We start from the raw sequence: 20,666 nt of genomic DNA, 5'->3' as shown, positions 1-20,666 counted from the left end.
GCTGGTGTGAATATTTTTCCCTATGGGTAGGCAGGGACTTATGTAGTATGATTGCCCCATAGGTGCTTAAGGAAGGAATACTTGAACTTTCTTATCAACTTTCCCAGATGTAGTGTGCAAGAGAAAAGGAGAAGAGTGAGGTATAAAAGCAGTTAGCAGTCAAACATAACAATAAGGAATTGGACACTTTATTACCTGTAGAAAGTGTAGGATCTCTTCTGCGGTGTCTTGGGGACTCCAGTGTGTTCCACTTGGGGCACTCCTATGGCGTGGGCACTGCTATTCTTTTTCTCTGCACAAACAAGTCTTTCCCCATGCAGATCTCTGTTGGAGAACAGTGGATAGTAGTGAGTTATTTAGCTATTCTGTATTAGCGAGTTAGCTATTCCTTTCCCACTGAACCACTTTACCAAGTTTTACAGAGTTAGTTAAAGCAGTAAGTACTGTGGGGGTAGGTGGGTGGCATGGTCAGTTAAGCATCTGACTCTTGATCTTGGCTCAGGTCATGATCTCTGGGCTCATAAGTTCGAGCCCTGTGTTGGCAGCGCAGGGCCTGCTTGAGATTCTCTCTCTCCACCTCTCTCTGCCCCTCCCCTGCTCATGCTCTCTCACTCTCTCTCTAAGTAAATCAATAAATAAACTTAAAAAAAAGGAGCTAGTATGAACGATGAGATCATAAGGCACTGTGTTGTGTAAGCAAAAAAAAAAAAAATTGGCTCAAGGAGTAGCAGTTGCCTTATCTCCTACCAATATTTAAATAAATACTTCTTTCATATATGCATATGACAAGGCCTAATGCTACTATCGTAACTCCTTGGGACCATGATGTGCCTTCCAAATTATTTCTCCTAATCAGTTTCACTTCTATATTGGCTTCCCATTAATCCCCATTCCCCATGAACAATGATTTCTCTGCCTTAAGTTAATTAGTTTTGCCTGTTCTTGAGTTTCACATAAATGGAATCACATAGTGTGAATTCTATGTCTGGATTTTTCTTACAACAAAATATTTGGGAGGTGTATTCTGGTTTCAGCATGCTCTCCTGTTGGGCTTCTGAAGGATTACTAGTTTTCTGTCCCTCTGGCTGCCCAATGCAGGCTAACTGGAAGCCCACTCCTCAGGCGGCCGCTGGGATTGTCAGGACGTTAAATCTACAGTCTATCCCTACCAGGGATAAATCTAGAGCTTGGTATTTTTGCATACTTACTCTGGGCTGAGCCAAAGGGTATAATTGCTGGGAGTGCTTTTGCACCCAAATATAATTGCCTCTTTGTTTCGTATACTGTGGGACACATGTGCCCAGAGCTAGATGATTTAGGTGGCAGTTGCTCAGATGGCTCAGGGGATTGGAATGCTAGATGTGTGGACAAGTTCCTTCCAGGGAGAATCTGGACACTTGACCTTCTTGTTGGAGTGAGCCAGAGGGAGAGGGGGCGGAAGGTACCCACCGGCTCTTCTGGGCTCCACGCAGGACCCTAGGCAGCTCTATAATGCAAGCTGATTATGAGCTGCACCCTCACACTGGGAAAGTATGCAGTCACCAACTTTATTGAAATATAATTCATGTATCATACAATTCATCTATTTAGTATATAGTCCAATGATTTTTTAGTATATTCAGAGTTTTATAACCATTGCCACAATTTTACCACATTTTTAACACTTCAGAAAGAAACCTTATACCCTTTAGCTATTACCCACCCCCTCCTCAAATCCTCCCCACACCTAAGCCAACCACCAGTCTTTCTATGTATATCTGCCTAATCTGAATAGTTCATAGAAATTAATCGCAAAACATGTGTTGTGACCAGCTTCTTTTACCAGGCATCATGACTTCAGGATTCATCCATGTAATCAGATAATGCTCCACTGTATGAATACACCATATTTTGTTTATCTGTTAATCACTTGGTGGGTATTTGGATTGTCCCAACTTTTGGCCATATAGTGAATGATGTAGCCATAAATATTTATGCCTACAGGTTTGTAGGGGCAGATATTTTCATTGCTCCTGAGTACATTACCAGGAATGGAATTGCTGGGTCATATTTAAGTCTATTTTTGAAATTTGAAAAACTGTTGAACTGTTTTTCCAGGTGGTTGCACCATTTTATATACTGCCAACAATTTATGACGATTCTAATTTCTCTACATTATCGACAAAATTTGTCTTTTAAAAAAAATTATAGCTATTCTAATGGTCGTGATGTCATATCTCACTGTAATTTAAATTTTCATTAGCAGTAAGAGTCCTTTATATATTCAGGATACAAATACCTCATCAGATATGTGATCTGAGGTATTTTCTACTATACTGTTCATTGGCTTTTCAGTTTCTTGATAGTATCCTTTGAAGCATAAAATTTTAAATTATGATGAAGTCTAATTTATCTATGTTTTTTCTTTTAGTTGTTCTTTCTTTCATGTCATTGCTAAGGCTCTGTTACCAAATCTGAGGTTATTCAGATTTAGCCCTGTGCTTTCTCCTCAGAATGTTATAGTTTTATCTATTTTATTTAGGCATTTAACTCATTTTAAGTTATTTTTTGTATGTGTTATGAGATAAAGTTTCAATTTTATTATTTTGTGTGTATATTCACTTATCCTAGCACCATTTGTTGCAAAAGTCTATGAATAATTATCATCTATAATAATAGACATGATTGGCTAATATTTCATTTTAAGTCATTAAATTCGTGGAATTTTGCATTTATGTTATTGAAAAATACAATCTATAGTTTTCTTGTACGATCTCAATGCTTTGGTATCAGGGTAATGTTGCCATCCTAAAATGAGTAGGAGAGAGCTTTTCTAACTTTTGGAAAGGTTTTAATGTAATTAGTATTGCTTCTTCTTTCTTGGGAATATTCACCAAGAAATCTCTCTGGTTTATAAACATTTATGAGGAGATTTATAATTATGAATTAATTATTTAGAAGATATTTAATTTTTCATGTTTTTCTATTTCCTTATCAGTGAACTTTGATATTTTGTATCATTCTAAAATATGTTTATTTCACTTACGTTGTTCAATTTAGTAGAATAAAATTTGGTTTGTAAGATTTCTTTCTTCTTTGGATATTATGATCTGCAGTAACATCCTCTCTTTTATTACTAGCATTAATAATTTTATCTTCTTTCTAGATGACCTAAGGAGAAGTGGGTGGCGAAATGGGTGAAATATATAAAGGGGATTAAAAGTAAGTACATTTACCTTGATGAGCACTGAGTAATACATGGGATTGTTGAATTACTATACTGTACATCTGAAACTAATAAATATGTTAACTACACTATAAATAAAATAAAATAAACTGTGAAGTAATAAATATGGGTTGATTTAAGATGCAAAAAAATAAAGAAGACCTATATGAGAAGTAATGACTTCATGGGCAATGCATGTTTAAAGGATTTTTGTTTTGTTTCATTTTCTCTGCCACGTGGAGATTCTGGGACTAGGTTAAGGTAAGGGATTAGAGCAGTCATTTACTTATGCTCTAAGGTCCCAAACTGAAAACTCTCTTTTCTGGTAGAAGTTTAACAAGAGCACAGCCCTAGCGATCTCATCTACACGGCTGGCTTTGTACATAGCACAGTCTAAAGCTAGTAAGCTTTAGTCTAAAGAGTCCAAAGCTCTTTAAAGTACCTCCACCAGCATAATACTTCCCACATCCACACATTTATCTCTAAAAGTAGACATGTTACCATCTGTTGAACTATAAAAATCCAGGGAGAGAAGATCTGTCGTGCATTAGGCCACTGCTGCACACACCCGTACTAGGGCTGAATGCACAGATCCTTTCCGAGAACAGGTTTGTGCAGAAGGATAATGGGGCAAATTAGGTCCAAGGCCTAGGTGGAGCAGGAACAAGTCTGGGTAAAGGAAGGAAAAAGGTCTCAGACAAGAGTAGAGAAACCGCATCTACAGTAGTATTTTCCTAGAACTGTTTGTGCCAGGAAAACTCAAGGTACTTCCACTTAGGGTAAAGATGAATATATTATCTGTGGTAGGCAGATTAACGGCTGCCTGAAGATGTTCCAGTGCTGATTCCCATAACCTATGAATATGTTATATGACAAAGAGGAAATAAGATTGGTAATCAGCTGGTCTTAAGATGGGGGTATTATGTTTGATTACACAGTTGGGTCCAGGGTAATTACAAGACTCCTCTGAAATGGAGGAGGAAAATGGAAGAGGTCAGAGTGATGTGATGTGATGAGGACTCAACTCACTATTGCCAGCTTTGAAAATGGTGGAAGGAGGCCATCAGTCAAGGGACGTGGGTGTCCTCTGGAGATGGAAAATGCAAGAGAACAGATTACACTTAGGGCCTCCAGAAGGAACGCACCCCTACTGACTTCTTGTTTAGTGCAATGAGACACTTTTGGACTCTTTAAAAAAGGCAGAGAGGAAGAGACAGAGAATCCCAAGCAGGCTTCATGCTGTCAGCATGGAGCCCTATGTGGCGCTCAATTTCACAATCTGCCAGATCAGATGTAAGCTGAAACCAAGAGTTGGACACTTAAGTGACTAAGCCACTCAGGCACCGCATGGACTCCAAATGTCCAGAACTATTAGACAGATTTGTGCATTTCAGCTATTAATTTCATGATAATTTGTTATAGCAGCAATAGGAAACGAATACAGTACCCGAAGTACTTTAAAGTACAGTTGGACTGCTATTTCTCTGTATTTAAACAGTTGATTATTATTGAAATGACTATAAACTCATATTTGTCCACAGTTTTATAATGAACTCTCTAAAACACCTGAAATTAAATAATCTATTATTGAGACTATTTTAACCCAGTAACTTGTTGAATTTTACTACTGTCTCTAGGATCTGCTGTTAAATACTTTCATCATATGTGTGTGTACAGTTTAAAATAGAATTCTATTGCTTAATGAGGTATTTATTGTTTTTGTTTGACTTATCTTGTTTATTTTATCTTAATCATGTATTTCAATTCCAAGGCATCTCTAATGTGAAAGATGGACTGCATAATTAAGGGATGATTTTATTCAGGCTGTTGCAGTAGGAAAAATATTCATTAACGCAGAATGTCTCAAAGAAGGAGAAACGATGAGGTCTATGAAAGCAAGTAAACAAGGCCATTGTGCAGAAGGATGGGCAATTATGGGAATCACACTGTGGGGTGCAGATGGGTTTTATCTCTGAATAAAAAAGGGTGGTTCTTTCCAAGAACATAAAGGGGTAGAGAGATCTCTTAACAATTTTCACTTTCTGGGGCCACAGGGCTCAGAAGTGTTCGATATTTCACACCAAAGAAGAAGATCTCAGAGAAGAAGGGTTGGTAGCATTGGTCATAAGAAATTAGCAGAGAGCAGCAAAAAATACAATTAATTAATATGCTAGAGTAAGAGAAGTACAAACGATAATCACTAATGCTACCAAATCTCCTATTTCTATTTTACCTTCCCTTACTCAATAAAATTATTTATGCACAAATAAAAATCATCCTTAAGTTATTTTCAAAATGGATTAAAATGACCAGTTAATCAATACTAAGCACTTTAATTAATCAAAAATTTATTAAGTCTCTACTTGGTGCCGAGGCATGTAAGATACACAGATATTCGCTCTCCAAGAGCTCGCATTTTAATACACATACTACTTAAAACAATTTAATCTGTGAATACAGGTAGATCTATGAAACAAAATGGAATGGAAGTTATTTGCTTAATTGAAAAGACTGGCTCTACCCTCACTGTACAAATAAATTGTTTGAGAAATCTTTGGAGCCAAATATGTGCACCTTTAGCTACATTCTTTTATTTATTTATAAATTTTATTTATTTATTTATTTTTAATATAACTTATTGTCAAGTTAGCTAACATACAGTGTATACAGTGTGCTCCTGGTTTTTGGGGTAGATTTCTGTGATTTACTGCTTACATACAACACCCAGTGCTCATCTCAACAAGTACCCTCCTCAATGCCCATCACCCATATTCTTGCTACCCCTCTTCCCCCCATCAACCTTCAGTTTGTTCTCTGATTTAAGAGTCTCCTATGTTTGCCTCCCTCTCTGCTTGAAACTATGTTTCCCTTTCCCTTCCCCCATGGTCTTCCGTTAAGTTTCTCAAGTTCCACATATGAGTGAAAACATATTTGTCTTTCTCTGACTGACTTATTTCACTTAACATAATAAATAATACCCTCCAGTTCCATCCACGTTGTAGCAAATGATAAGACTTCACTCTTTCTCATTTCCAAGTAGTACTTCTTTGTATGTATAAACCACAACTTCTTTGTCTATTCATCAGTTGATGGGCATTTGGGCTCTTTCCATAATTTGGCTATTGTTGAAAGCACTACTATAAACATTGGGGTACATGTGCCCCTATGCATCAGCACTCCTGTAACCTTTGAATAAATTCCAGTAGTGTTATTACTGGGTCATAGTATAGTTCTTTCTAATTTTTTGAGGAACCTCCACAGTGTTTCCCAGAGTGGCTGCACCAGTCTGCAAACCCCCAACAGTGCAAGCGGGTTCCTGTTTCTCCACATCCTCGCCAACATCTGTAGTTTCCAGAGCCACTCTGACAAGTGTGAGGTGGTATCTCAATGTGGTTTTGATTTGTATGTCCCTGTTGATAAGTGATGTTGAGCATCTATTCATGTGTCTGTTGGCCATCTGGATGTCCTCTTTAGAAAAGTGTCTATTCATGTCTTCTGCCCATTTCTTCAATGGATTATTCGTTTTTCAGGTGTTGAGCTTGGTAAGTTCTTTACAGATTCTGGATACTAACCCTTTATCTGATATGTCACTTGCAAATATCTTCTCCCATTCCATAGATTGCCTTTTAGTTTTGTTGGCTGTTTCCTTTGCTGTGCAGAAGCTTTTTATCTTAATGAGGTCTCAGTAGTTCATTTTTGGTTTTATTACCCTTGCCTTCAGAGACCCGTCCAGCAAAAACTTGCTCTGGCTGAGGTCAAACAGGTTGTTGCTTGTTTTCTCTACTAGGGTTTTTGATGGTTTCTTTTATTTACTTATTTATTTATTTATAAAAAGAATTTTTTAACATTTATTTATCATTGAGAGACAGAGAGAGGCAGAACATGATCATGGGAGGGGCAGAGAGAGGGGGAGACACAGACTCTGAAGCCGGCTCCAGGCTCTGAGCTGTCAGCACAGAGCCCGATGTGGGGCTCAAACTCACAAACTGTGAGCTGAAGACCTGAGCCGAATTCCAATGCTTAAACTGCTAAGCTACCCAAGTGCCCCTTGGTTACATTACATTCTAATAGAGAAAAGACAGTGTCTTAAAAACACAAAATAGAGAAATTCAAAGGAAAGTACACTATGTCTTCTAGCCACAAGTGCACTAAAGAGAATCCATTTTCGTAAATATCCTTGTTTCCTCCCTCTGGTAAGTTTGATGCTATATTAGCTGATGCGACAGAATGTAATTTTGCAGAAGTGTTTAAGAAATCTGCATTACAATTGGTTGCAATAAATTAGACTTTTTCTCTTAGGGAGGTATTATGCTTCTATTTATCATAATGCATTATACTAGTTCTACAAGGCTAAACAGCGATACTTTCGTCCATGTGCACCAATGCTTTGATAAGAAAAGTTATTTCCCCCATTAATTGCCTTGGAAGGAGGATATGCTATCCAAATCAGTTTCATTTAACAGTTTGTATGTTTCCATAATGGCTTTCTTGATGTCAGTTGGAGCCAGCACTGCGTTAATCGTTTCCATAGTGATGCCTTCCACACCTTGCTGGCACAAGTTTTTAAACATTTACTCATATCTGAAAAATTGTAATATACTCTGTGTTCAGAGAAAGTGAAAATGAACATGATAGTAGTTTTTTTCTGATGAGAAAAAGAGTTAGGATAAGGTTACAAACAAGAATTCACCTGAACTTAAACATGACATTACCGAAACCGACTCGAGACGGGAGCCACATTTAAAACGGAAACAGCAGCTCAAATGTAAAAATTAGGACTGAACTAATAATATAACAATAATGAAGACTGGCTGTTCACTGCAAAGTGAAGCAGATTTTGCAGTGGAAACAACTCTGGCATACTCGTGCAATTTAGTATCTAAGTCCATAGTATTACTAAAAAGTGTCTTTTTTTTTCCTGTGGTTTTCAGACACAACATCTTAACACCTGTAATGGTGGAATTTCAGAATGATGGATGAGACTGAGAAGATTAAAAGGTACAATTAAACAATAAATAGCCTCTTTCAACTATCTATTTTTTATGTTGTTAAAATTTTGATTCCAGTGTACAGACTTATATTAGTTTCCGGTGTACAGCATAGCGATTCAACAATCCATACATCACCCAGTGCTCCTCAGGACAAGTGTACTTTCTGATTCCCATCATCTATTTCACCCATTCTCCCCACCACCTCCTCTCTGGTAACTATCAGTTTGTTCTCTATAGTTAAGAGTTTGTTTCTTGGATTGCCCCTCTCTCTTTTTTTCCTTTACTCATTTGTTTTGTTTCTTAAATTCCATGAGTGAAATCATATGGTATTTGTCTTTCTCTGGCTTATTTCACTTAGCATTATACCATATAACTCCATCCACATTGTTGCAAATGGCAAGATTCTATTCTTTATGCCTGAATAATATTCTACTGATTGTATGAATATACATACATATACACACACCACATCTTCTTTATCCATGCATCTATCAATGGAAACTTGGGCTGCTTCCATAGTTTGGCTATTATAAATGATGCTGCTATAAACACAGGGGTGCATGGATCCTTCTGAATTTGTGTTTTTGTGTTTTTTGGATAAGTACCCAGTTTATGATTACTAGATTGTAAGGTTGATCTATTTTTAACTTTCTGAGGAAACTTCAGACTGTTTCCCAGAGTGGCTTAGCCAATTTGCATCCCCACCTACAGTGCAAGAGGGTCCCTTTTTCTCCACATCCTCACCATCACTTGTCTTTTCTAGTGGTTTTTATTTTAGCCATTCTGGCAGGTATGAGGTGATATCTCATTGTAGTTTGATTTGTATTTGCCTGATGATGAGCGATGTTGAACGTGTTTTGGACATCTGGATATCTTCTTTGGAGAAATGACTGTTCATGTCTACTGCACATTTTTAATTGGACTATTTGTTTTTAGGGGGTTGAATTATATAAGTTCTTTAAATAATTTGGATACTAACCCTTTATCAGGTACATCGTTTGCAAATATCTTCTCCCTTTCCATAGCTGTCTTTAAGTTTTGTTGAATGTTTCCTTCTCTGTAAAGAAGCTTTTTATTGTGATATAGTCCCAATAGTTTATTTTTGGTTTTATTTCCCTTGCCTCAGGAAACATATCTAGAAAAATGTTGCTATGGCTGATGCCAAACACACTACTGCTTGTGTCCTCTTTTAGGATTTTTATGGTTTCAGGTGTTTAATCCATTTTGAGTTTATTTTTGTGTATGGTGTAAAAAAGTGGTCCAGTAGTTTTCCTAATACCATTTATTGAAGAGACTGTCTTTTTCCCATTAGATATTCTTTCCTGCTTTGTTGACATTAAAATAATCACACACTTGTGGGTTTATTTCTGGGTTTTCTATTCTATTCCATCGATCTGTTTACTTTTGTGCCATTACCATATTGTTTTGAATTACTATAACTTTGTATGACAACTTGAAGTCTGGAACTATGATACCTCCAGCTTTGTATTTGTTTTTCAAAACTGCTTTCTCTATTCAAGGTCTTTTGTGGCTCCATATACTAGTGCTTTGAAAAATTTTCTTGGTACTTTGGTAGGTATGGCATTAAATCTGTAGATTGCTTTGGGTAGTATGGCCATTTTAACAGTATTTTTCTTCCAATCCATGGGCATGAAAGGTGTTTTTGTGTCATCTTCAATTTCTTTTATCAATGTTTTATAGTTTTCAGTTTACTATTCTTTCACCTTTTTGGGGGGTTATTCCTTGGTACCGTAATTATTTTTGGTGCAGCTATCATGGAACTGTTTTCTTAATTTCCATTTCTGTTGCTTCTTTATTAATGTATAGAAACACAACAGATTTCTGCACATTGACTTTGTATCCTACAGCTGTACTGAACTTATTTATATAGTTCTAACAGGTTTTTGGTGGAGTCTTTTGGGTTTTCTCTATATAGTATAATATCATCTTCAAAAGGTGACGGTTTTACTTCTTCCTTACCAATTTGGATGGCTTTTATTTCTTTTTGTTGTCTGATTGCTGTGGCTAGGTCTTCCAGTACTATGTTGAATATAAGGGGTAACAGTGGACATCTTTGTCTTGTTCCTGACAATAGAGGGAAAGCTCTCAGTTTTTCCTCAGTGAGAATGACGTTCACTGTGGGTTTTTCATATGTGGCTTTTATTAAGTTGAGGTATAGCCCCTCTAAACCTATTCTATTGAGGGCTTTTTTCATGAATGGATGTTGTCCTTTGTCAAATGCTTTTTCCGTATCTACTGAAATGATCATATAGTTCTTATCCTTTCTCTTATTGATGTGATGCATCACATTGATTTGTGAATACTGAACCATGCTTGCATCTTGGAACTAAATCCCACTTGGCTGCAGTGAGAGATTTTTTTCAATGTATTATTAGATTTTATTTGCTAGTTTTTTGTTGAGGATTTTTGCATCTATGTTTTTCAGAGATATTGGCCTGTACTTCTCTCTCTTTCTCCCTTTTAGTGTCTTTATATCTGTTTTTGGTATCAAGATGATGCTAATTTCATACAGTAAATTTGGAAGTTTTCGTCTATTTTTTGGAATAGTTTGAGAAGAATGGGTGTTAAGGCTTCTTTAAAGATTTGGTGAATTCTGTGACCGTGAAGTCATCTGGTCCTGGACTTTGTTTGTTTGTTTGTTTGTTTGTTTTTTATTATTACTGATTCAATCTCCTTGCTGGTAATCTGTCTGTTCTAATTTTTCTATTCCTCTTTCCTTCAGTTCTGGTATGCTATAGGTTTCTGGGAATCTATTTATTCTAAGTTGTCTAATTTACTGACATACAGATTCTCATAATATTCTCTTACAATTGTTTGTATTTCTGTGTAGTTGGTTATTATTTTCCCTCTTTGAAATGTGATTTTGTTTATTTGATTCTTTCATCTTTTTATGAGCTTGGCTAGAGGTATATCAATTTTGTTGATCTTCTGAAAGAACCAGTTCCTGGTTTCACTGATCTGTTCTATCGGCTTTGTTTGTTTGTTTGTTTGTTTGTTTTTGTAGATTCTGTATCATTTATTTCTCATCTAATCTTTATTATTACTTTCTTTCTGCTGGCTTTAGGTTTTGTTTGTTGTTCTTTGCCTAGATCTTTTAGGTGTAAGGTTAGGTTTGAGATTTTTCTTGCTTCTTAAGGTAGGCTCATATTGCTATAAAGTTCACTCCAGACCAGCTTTTGCTTCATCTCAAAGGTTTTGGACCACTGTGTTTACATTTTTGTTTCCATGTACTTTTTACATTTCTTCTGTGATTTCCTGCTTGACCCATTCATTGTTAGTAGCATGTTATTTAACTTCCTTGTATTTGTGGTCTTTTCATATTTTTGTCTTGTGATGGATTTCTAGTTTCAAACCACTGACCCATTCATTGTTTAGTAGCATGTTATTTAACCTCCTTGTATTTGTGGTCTTTTCATATTTTTTTCTTGTGATGTATTTCTAGTTTCAAACCACTGTGGTCAGAAACTATGCATGATATGACTTTGATCTTGAATTTGTTGAGGCTTGTTTCGTGGGCTAATATGTGATTTATTCTGCAGAATGTTCCATGTGCACTTGAAAAGAATGTGTATTCTACTGCATTAGGATGCAATGTTCTGAACATAATTGTTAAGTCCATCTGGTCCAGTGTGTCATTAAGTCAGTTTCTTCATTGATTTTCTCTTTGGATGATCTGTCCATTGATGTAAGTGAGGTGTTAAAGTCCTCTATTATTACTGTATTACTATCAATTGGTTCTTTTATGTTTGTTATTAACTGTTTTATGTATTTGAGTACTTTCATGTTGGGCCCATAAATATCTACAAACATTTTATCTTCTTGTTGGATTGTCTCCTTTATTATTGTTACATAGTGCCCTTCTTTGTCTCTTTCTACAATGTCTGTTTTAAAGTCTATTTGTTCTGATATAAGTGGTACTACTCCAGGTTTCTTTTTATATTCATCTGCATGATAAGCGTTTCTCCTTTTCCTTACTTTCAAACTGCAGATCTGAAGTGAGTTGCCTGTAGCAGGATGTAGATGGGTCTTGTCTTTCTGTCCACTTTGTCACTCTAGGTCTTTAACTGGAGCATTTAATTCCTTTACATTCAAAGTACTTATTTGTAGATATGTATTTGTTGCAACCTTGTTACTTGTTTTGTGGTTGTTTACTTTGTAGTTTTTCTCTGGCTTTTTTCTTTCTTTCATGGTTTGGTTTTCTTTAGTGATATACTGGGATTCCTCTTCCTTTGTTATCTGCATTATCTGTTACTGGGTTTTGATTTGTGGTGACCAAGAGGTTTGTATATAACATCTTATGCATACACCGGTCTATATTAAATTGATGGTCACTTAAGTTCATTAAATTAAGTTCACTTAAGTCCATTCTCTACTCCTATCCCCCCACTTTTTAAGTATATCGTGTCATATTTTACGCCTTTCATTTTATGAATTCCTTGATTTTTTCAAGAATACTTATTTTTACTGCTTTTGTGTTTCCTACTTTTCATAATCTCACTTATGGTCTTTCCATTCCACTCAAAGAGTCCTCTTTAATATTTCTTGTAGGGCTACTTTAGTGGTCACAAAGTCCTTAATTTTTGGTTTGTCAGAGCAACTCTTTATCTCTGCTATTCTTAATGATAGCCTTGGTAGATAGAATATTCTTGGCTGTAGATTTTTCCCTTTCAGTACTTTGAATATATCATGCCTCTCCCTTCTGGCTTGCAAAGTTTTTCATGGAAAAATCAGCTGATAGCCTTATGGAGTTTACCTTTTATGTATCTGTCTTCTTTTCTTGGCTTCTTTTCAAATTTTTCTTTATCACTACTTTTTGTCATTTTTCATTACTATGTGTCATGGTGTGGACCTCTTTTTTAATTTTTTTTTTTGAAAGAGAGAGAGAATGAACAGAGAAGGGGTGGAGAGTGATAGAAACAGAGGATCTGAAGTGGGCTCTGCACCGATGGCAGAGAGACTGATGTGGGCTCAAACTCATGAAGTGTGAGATCATGACCTGAGTCGAAGTCAGTCGTTCAACAACTGAGCCACCCAGGCACCCTCAGGTATGGACTTTTTTTGGTTGATTTTGTTTGGGGACTTTTGTGACTCTTGTATCTAGATATCTGTTTCCTTCCCCAGGTTAGAGAAGCTTTCAGCTATTATTTGTTCAAATAAATTTCCTGCCACCTCTTCTCAAAGATATTTAAGTGTGAGGATGGTAAAGGGACCTAAGTGGAAGTAAGGTTTCCACATTCCAGTACAAGTGGTAAAATAGTGATATTAGTAGAATATGATAAGTTACATATACATATCACAATATTCAGTTCAACCAATATAAAAGCTATGCAAAAGTATACTCAAAATATTATAAATAAACCAAGACCATGGCTCAGTAGGTTAAGTGTCCGACTTCGGCTCAGGTTATGATCTCGTAGTTTGTGAGTTCTAGCCCTGCATCAGGCTCTGTGCTGACAGTTCAGAGACTGGAATTTGCTTCAGATTCTGTGACTCCCTCTCTCTGCCCCTCCCCCACTTGCTCTCTGTCTTTCTCTCTCAAAAATAAACAAACATTAAAAATAAATAAATAAACAAACGAAGATGGAATTCTAAAAATTTTCAAGTAATCTATAGGAAGATTAGAAAAAGGAAACCGAGGAATAAGAAGTAGAGGAACATAACAGAACATATAATGAAATGGCAGACTTAAGTTTGAACATATCAATAATTACCTTAAATAACAATGATACATATACACCCATAAAGAGACTTAGACAGAGTAAATAAAACAAAACAAAACAAAACAAAACCACAACCTATCTGCACTGCTTACAAGAAACTCACTTCAAATTCTACAGGCTAGGTAAGTTGAAAGTAAAAGGATAGAAAATATGCAATGCAAATATTACATATTGTATATTAAAATATATTAATTTTATATGCATTATATATCAATTATATATATGATATGATATGTGATATATGACATATGTATTTTGGTATATATGATATCTATGTATCATATGTATATATAAGCTATTAAAGGCCTGAATGAGAAGAGAGTAAAGGAGCCACATTAGTGTGCATCCCTGAATCAGGGTCAGAAGCTCAGTTTTGTATAATGCTACAGAATTTAATAAGCACATCCCAAAATATCCTCAATGGGTCCTCCAAATACATCTAACTGGGCTTCTCCAGTTAACAGGCATCTCTAACTGGCCATGTCCCAAACAAGGCACGTGGGGAACATCATTGGCTGGTACTTCAGGTGTCACGGCCCCTTTAGGAGTTGTTGGAATTTGAACATGTAGAGCAAAAGGAACCTCTTCAGGGATAGAGGTAAGAGGTGGGAAAGATAGAAAATGGTGCCCAAAGCAAGCTGGCATTAGGGAAGAAGCTAAATTGAATAAACATGATGCTGAAAACCTGACCTGGAAAGACTGAGGCAAAGGGTGGATTTCTTTTATGAGATGTTGGCAGAGAAAACCAAGGGCAGAAAAAAAAGCTATTAAGAGTTCAGTTGGGGGTACCTGGGTGGCTCAGTCAGTTGAGCAAGTAATTCTGATTGCAGCTCAAGTCATGATCCCAGGGCAATGGGACTGGGCCCCAAGTCAGGCTCCATGACCAGCGTGGAGTCTGTTTGGGATTCTCTCTCTCCTCTCCCTCTCTCTCTCTTCCTCTCTCTCTCTCTGTCTCTCTCTCTCTTCCTCTTTTCATCCCTCTCCACACCTTGCTCCCTTACTCTTTAAAATAGGAAATTTAAAAACAACAACAACAACAACAAAAAGAACAAAAACAGAGTTGAGTTGGAAGGGCAGAGAGGATTCCTATTTTGTCAAAAAATGAAATAAAATGACTTGCCTAAAATCACCCCATAATTGGTAGAGTCAGAATCGGAATTTAGGGCTCCTGACTCAACTGTACGTTCTTTAATACCATAGGACTTCTTTGAAGAGAAGCTTCTTAGGGAGTAGGACATGTGAGCAATCATTCCCTGGAAGTAATGACTTGTCACTTTCCTTTAGTCAGCCTGATTAACAAATCAGTAACTGAGCTATTTTTTCTCAACTTAGCTAGTCTTGTCTATGTCAAGATGTCTTTTTAGTGCTTTTTGTGCCACGGAGCTGGGCGTTGGCATTTTCTGGCCACAATACATGAGACAGAAGGATCTCTTTACTCTTACCACCACCCTACCTCCCATCTCTTTCGTGGTCTTGCAAGTTATAGCCTTTCTGACACTTGCAATGGGCAGCCTAATACAGGCATCACGCCTTTTGAAAATTCCAGCAAGCTTTTAATCTGTAGACTATTTGTTTTAACTGTAGACATAACTGTAAACAAGAGGTAGCTAAGGGAAGAAAAATTTCATTAATATTGTGCCCTTTATCTAATTAGTGGACAACCCCTCTTCTACCAAAAAGCAAACAAAAAAGAAATCCATTGGAAGGCTTACTGTTCTCACCTGGAGGAGTATAATTCTAATATTCCTAACAAGGGTGCCAACCCTGATACAGCATTCAGAAAAAAGTTCTGGTTTGTTGTATTCTTTAGAACAATAAAGAATGTCTTAGTATGTGCATTAGCTCCAAAGGTGGCATGTATGACTGCAGTGATGAACGTTATCTAACCATCAGGTCAGTTATTTCTACCTGATTTCAGGTTCCATGTGACTTGGCAAGAACACAAAGGTGACTATGGAAGAGTGGAAAATACTTCTATTATTTACATATTCGGCATTTACTGAATTCTTGCTGTGTGCACAGAACTGAACAGTTGCTGAGGCAGTGCCCATGTGGATTTGAAATATGTCCCAGCAAGTAGCACATTGTCTAGAAGAAGCATGTTATGCTTTGTTCACATTCAAGATTCAAATCAAAAATCTTCATGTGTCTGGATATTTATCTACATTATCCAAGATTGTTAAAATTTTGTCAAGTGAAGCCAGTAGACTCACTAGTAGTTATCTCCTAATCACTCATATGCTTTGGCAAACAATGGAAAATCATTCACAGAGTGCAAAATTAACAGCAGATTACATAAGTAGCCTATTCAAAACTAAACACATCTTAGCATAAGAATGAATATCAGTTGTTCAAGAGCTAACCACTGTTGGCAGTAGAAATAGAATAGATAGTTTCAACCCATTTTCTGTTATACATTAGGTGAGGAAATGCAGAAAACTAGGGAGAGAAAGGGGACAAGGTACTGAAGATAATCCCTGAAGAGGAAACAGAATCTGGGCAGACATTCAGGGGAGAAACCTGTCAGAAAATACCAGCTTACTCTGTTCTGATTCCAAAGACCAACATTAAAAGTCAGAGAAAAATGCACATGTTCTAAATTAAAGATACACTGACAATTACTTATGAATTAAAGACATATTTGTTTCAAGAGGTGTGGGTGCAGACTTTTCATAGGGTTTGGGTATTTGAATAGTTAATTAGTAGTTATTGCCACTAATCCACACAATACACTGGAGAATGCCTTGGAATAAGGGTTGTCAGTTAAGGATTACTTAGTACAAAATGTCAACTAAGTGCATAGACTCAATTTGACTAATGTGTCAGGGATGCTCTTGCCAATAATTTGGCTACATTTAATAAAAATAGTATGGAACTAGACATGGATGCTTCTGAATATTGCACTTAATATAGTGATACAAATTGCTTTAAAAAATTTTTTTAATGTTTATTTTTGAGAGAGAGATTGAGAGAGAGAGAGCACGCTAGCAGGGGAGGGTGAGAGAGAGATGGAGACACAGAATTCGAAGCAGGCTCCAGGCTCTGAGCCGTCAGCACAGAGCCCAATGCAGGGCTCGAACCCACGAACCATAAGACCATGACCTGAGCTGAAGTCAGACACTTAACCGACTGAGCCACCCAGGTGCCTCACAAATAGCTTTTTGAACAGTCATATGGATTGCTGCTTCCATATTTTTGTAAAGAGTATTACTGAGGCTCCTGTTATTTTTTCTTCCATGACCCCTTCATAAGGTCCCAAATGAGAATTCTCTCTCAAATATTAGTATATTTTGCTTTTTTATAAAGAATGGTGTTTCTTTCTCTTAGAAAATGTGAGATCTATAACTTGCCATGGTGCATTTGTATCTCAAGGATCTAGCACAATGCAAGACTTGGGGAAGGCATTCAAAATATCAAAATATATTTGTAAAATGAATGACTGAATTTTATTCAGCTAGAAGTTCAGAGCTTTTTATTTGGATGTAGTCCCAAGAGTTTATTTTTGTTTGTTTATTTAGTTTCCCTTGGTTGAGAAGACTTATCTAGAAAAATGTTGCTAAGGTCCATGTCAAAGAGATTACTGCCTATGTTTTCTTCTAGGATTTTTATGGTTTCTAGCATAGAAAATATTGTTAATGATATTGTAATAATATTATATGGTGATAATATTTATTGTGGCAAACACTGGGTAATATACAGAATTGGTGAATCAATATGTTGTATACCTGAAGTTAATATAATATTGTATGCTAATTACACTTCAATTTAAAAAATGTAGTTCAGAACAATGTTTGGCAATAATCACAGCAATCATATCGGGTAATGTGTTCATGTAGTTCTTTTTCTCAGTCATGATTTCTACTTTCATTTCTATTTTACTGGCTTTACTGTATTGTCATTTTTGCTTCCAATGAACTCAGCTTAAACTGAAGAAAGGTACTCACATGCCTAACAACGGTATAAGAGAGAAAGGTAAAATAAAACATTTAACAGAGATACAAGCAACATGTTACATGAACCCTGAGGAAGAAGCAGTTGCATCTAACTGGAATTTATTAAGGGAAGAGAGACCTTTCATGGGGGTGGAAATGCACTGAGCATGCTTTATTGAGCTTTTTCTGGAGGTCAGTTACTTATCCAATCTGGCTAGAGCAGAGAGTTCATAAAGAGTAGTAGGAAATGAAACAAAACAGATAACTAAAAATCAGACTGAGGACTATGAACGCTAATTTAAGATGTTCGGTCATTATACTTCAGGCAATTATGATCCACTGAAGCAATCTGAGGGAAATATAAAGGCATTATTGCTGTTCCTTAGGAAAATAATGTAAATAAAAGTATAAAGGATGATTTGGAGCAAAAAAGACTGAAAGCAGAAGAAGCCATTGGAAAATTTGGCAGTAATGTGAGTTGTGGATAATAACCAATGCAGAGAAAGGTAAGTACAGATGTAGGAAAAAATGAAAACAAAATGTGGTCCATATGACTTGACCAATGATGGGATATGAAGATAGAGCAAGAAGTAATTGCAGTAGGGTTGCAATAATGTTACTAATGGATATAGAGTTCCAGTAAAAGAGAGAGACACTAAACAGAGGACAATAACACAGAATATCTCCGAGATATTGAGTGCCACCATATCTCAGGCAGTGAATTAGATATTTAATCCTCATAGTAAGTCCGTAGAGTGCTTTCCCAAAATTATAGCTGTATTTACCATTTAAGTGTCTTCTCCATAGGCACACAAGAGAATAAGCAGTCAAGGCAAAATTTTAGGCCAGATTTGTCTGAGTCCGAAGGCTGTGTTCTGTATACTCTTACACATTGTCCACTTTCATTTTGAACACGTTGAATTTAGGGCTAATTATAACATCCCTGTCCCGCAAGGGGTTCCAAATGTAGGCGTGTTGTGTAAGAGAAGCAGACTGGAAATACTGAGTTGTAGTTCTCTGAAGGGAGGTGAATGTTGAGATGGCGATGGCCAGAGTTTCACTAGGGAGAGTATGTGAGAGAAGATGAGGATGTAACCTTGAGAAAGTTACACCTAAAAGGCAGGTGAAGAAAGAGAAGTCATAGAGAAGGCTGAGATGGAAAAGAAGTACATCATGGAGCTTTTTCATTGTGGATTATTTGGTTTTTGTTTTCCTTTTTTAGTCACTATGATGAAGACTTACTGAAGTGTACGAAGGCAGTGGTGAAAAAGACATAAAATAAAAACGGAGAGACAGAAAGAAAAGAGGAAGTGAGGGAAGCTACATTACCCTGTGCACTAACTAAACGACCCTTCACGTGGCAGGCTGCAGGCTGAGCTACGTGGTAACTAAACAACGAATTCCTCAAACAGGAACATTAACCCTCTTTAACTTAAACATCATATCTAATAATTTTTTCTAGCATATAAAATGCATCTGCTGTGAAAAGCAAGGTATCTCAGACATGACTCACCGTTTAGCATATCTATACCATGAGAAAATATTACAGACGTTTCCTCAAACAGCTGACTGTATTATGCACACACTTCACAGAGCTTATTTAGACCTCCAGAAGTAGAAACCAGCAGCTTACATTTGCCAGAGAAATCTTGATATTCCACCTTTCAAATAAGTGATCATAAATGTATATAATATAAATTATAAATATGAAATAAATAAATAAATAAATAAAGTGATCAAAAAACAATTAAGGACCATGACATAAGAAGAGTATCTGTAAGGATCACAGGGTTTTGGTTTAGTTGATGGCAGGCAGGGCACACCAGAGCACTGGAGCATTTACATGCATGTTTGCATGATGAGCAGACATACGAAGAGTAGAAGATAGTTTCACTCTGAAAGAAGAGCTACAATGCAAAACTTTGCAAAAAGCAGCTTTGAAACCATGAGAAATGAGAACAGAAAAAGACACGAGTGAACAGAAAGTTAGTAACTGGGGGAGGGATTGAAAAACAAATAAAAGATAGCAAAATAAACATGGCATCCCCAAAGGGAAGTCCCAAAGGAACAAAACTGCTTTTGCATCCTAGATAAAAGCAAAGGATTCTTAGGAATGGGAACGCTGTTTCTTATGGTATGTGTTTCACTTCACAAGAAAATGCAAACTGTTCCCCAAAGTGACTGAACTGTGTGATCCCACCAGCAGTAGAAGAGACCTCCATTTACTCTGAACCCTCACCAGACTTGGTATATTTAGGATTTACAAAGTTTAGCCACTCTAGTATGTGTTAAGTGTATTCAACATTTTTTTTTCAGCTCGAGATTTGGCATACACACTGTATAAGTTGTAGGCATATGGTATTATGGCTTGACTTACATCTATTGTGAAATTATTAACGCAAGATGTTTATGTTAGATACAATTAAAAAAAAGGAAAAATAATTCCCCTTGTGATAAGAACTCTTAGGATTTACTCTCCTAACAGCTTTCCTATATACCAAATGGCACTGTTTGCTATATTCATCATGCTGTACGTTGCATCTCTAGTATTTACGGCCTTTCCCCAATTCCCCCTGCCCCCACCCTCCACCTCTGGTAACCACATGTCTGATCTCTTTTTCTATGAGTTGTTTTTAGAGTCCACGTCTAAATGAGATCATGCAGTATTTGGGATTTGTCTTTCTGTCTTATTTCACTTAGCATAACGCCTTCAAGGCCTGAGCATGTTGTCACAAACAGTAGGATTTCCTTGTTTACTTCATTGCTGAATAGTATTTCATTATACACACACACACCT

General features: G+C 36.6%; 1 long non-coding RNA gene across 1 annotated transcript in view; it reads right to left on the bottom strand.

The window, feature by feature from the left end:
• Positions 1-221: 221 nt before the first annotated feature.
• Positions 222-20,666, bottom strand: part of LOC120243095 — a 97,250-nt gene continuing 76,805 nt past the window's right edge. Inside the window, exon 3 of the long non-coding RNA XR_005531214.1 lies at positions 222-324. This is a non-coding gene — a long non-coding RNA (uncharacterized LOC120243095). The remainder of the gene's footprint in view (positions 325-20,666) is intronic.

The sequence above is a fragment of the Hyaena hyaena genome, unplaced genomic scaffold (genome assembly GCF_003009895.1).
Source record: "Hyaena hyaena isolate Hyena2069 unplaced genomic scaffold, ASM300989v1 scaffold_327, whole genome shotgun sequence".
NCBI classification, from domain to species: domain Eukaryota; kingdom Metazoa; phylum Chordata; class Mammalia; order Carnivora; family Hyaenidae; genus Hyaena; species Hyaena hyaena.
This window is presented reverse-complemented; position numbering and strand designations above follow the sequence as displayed.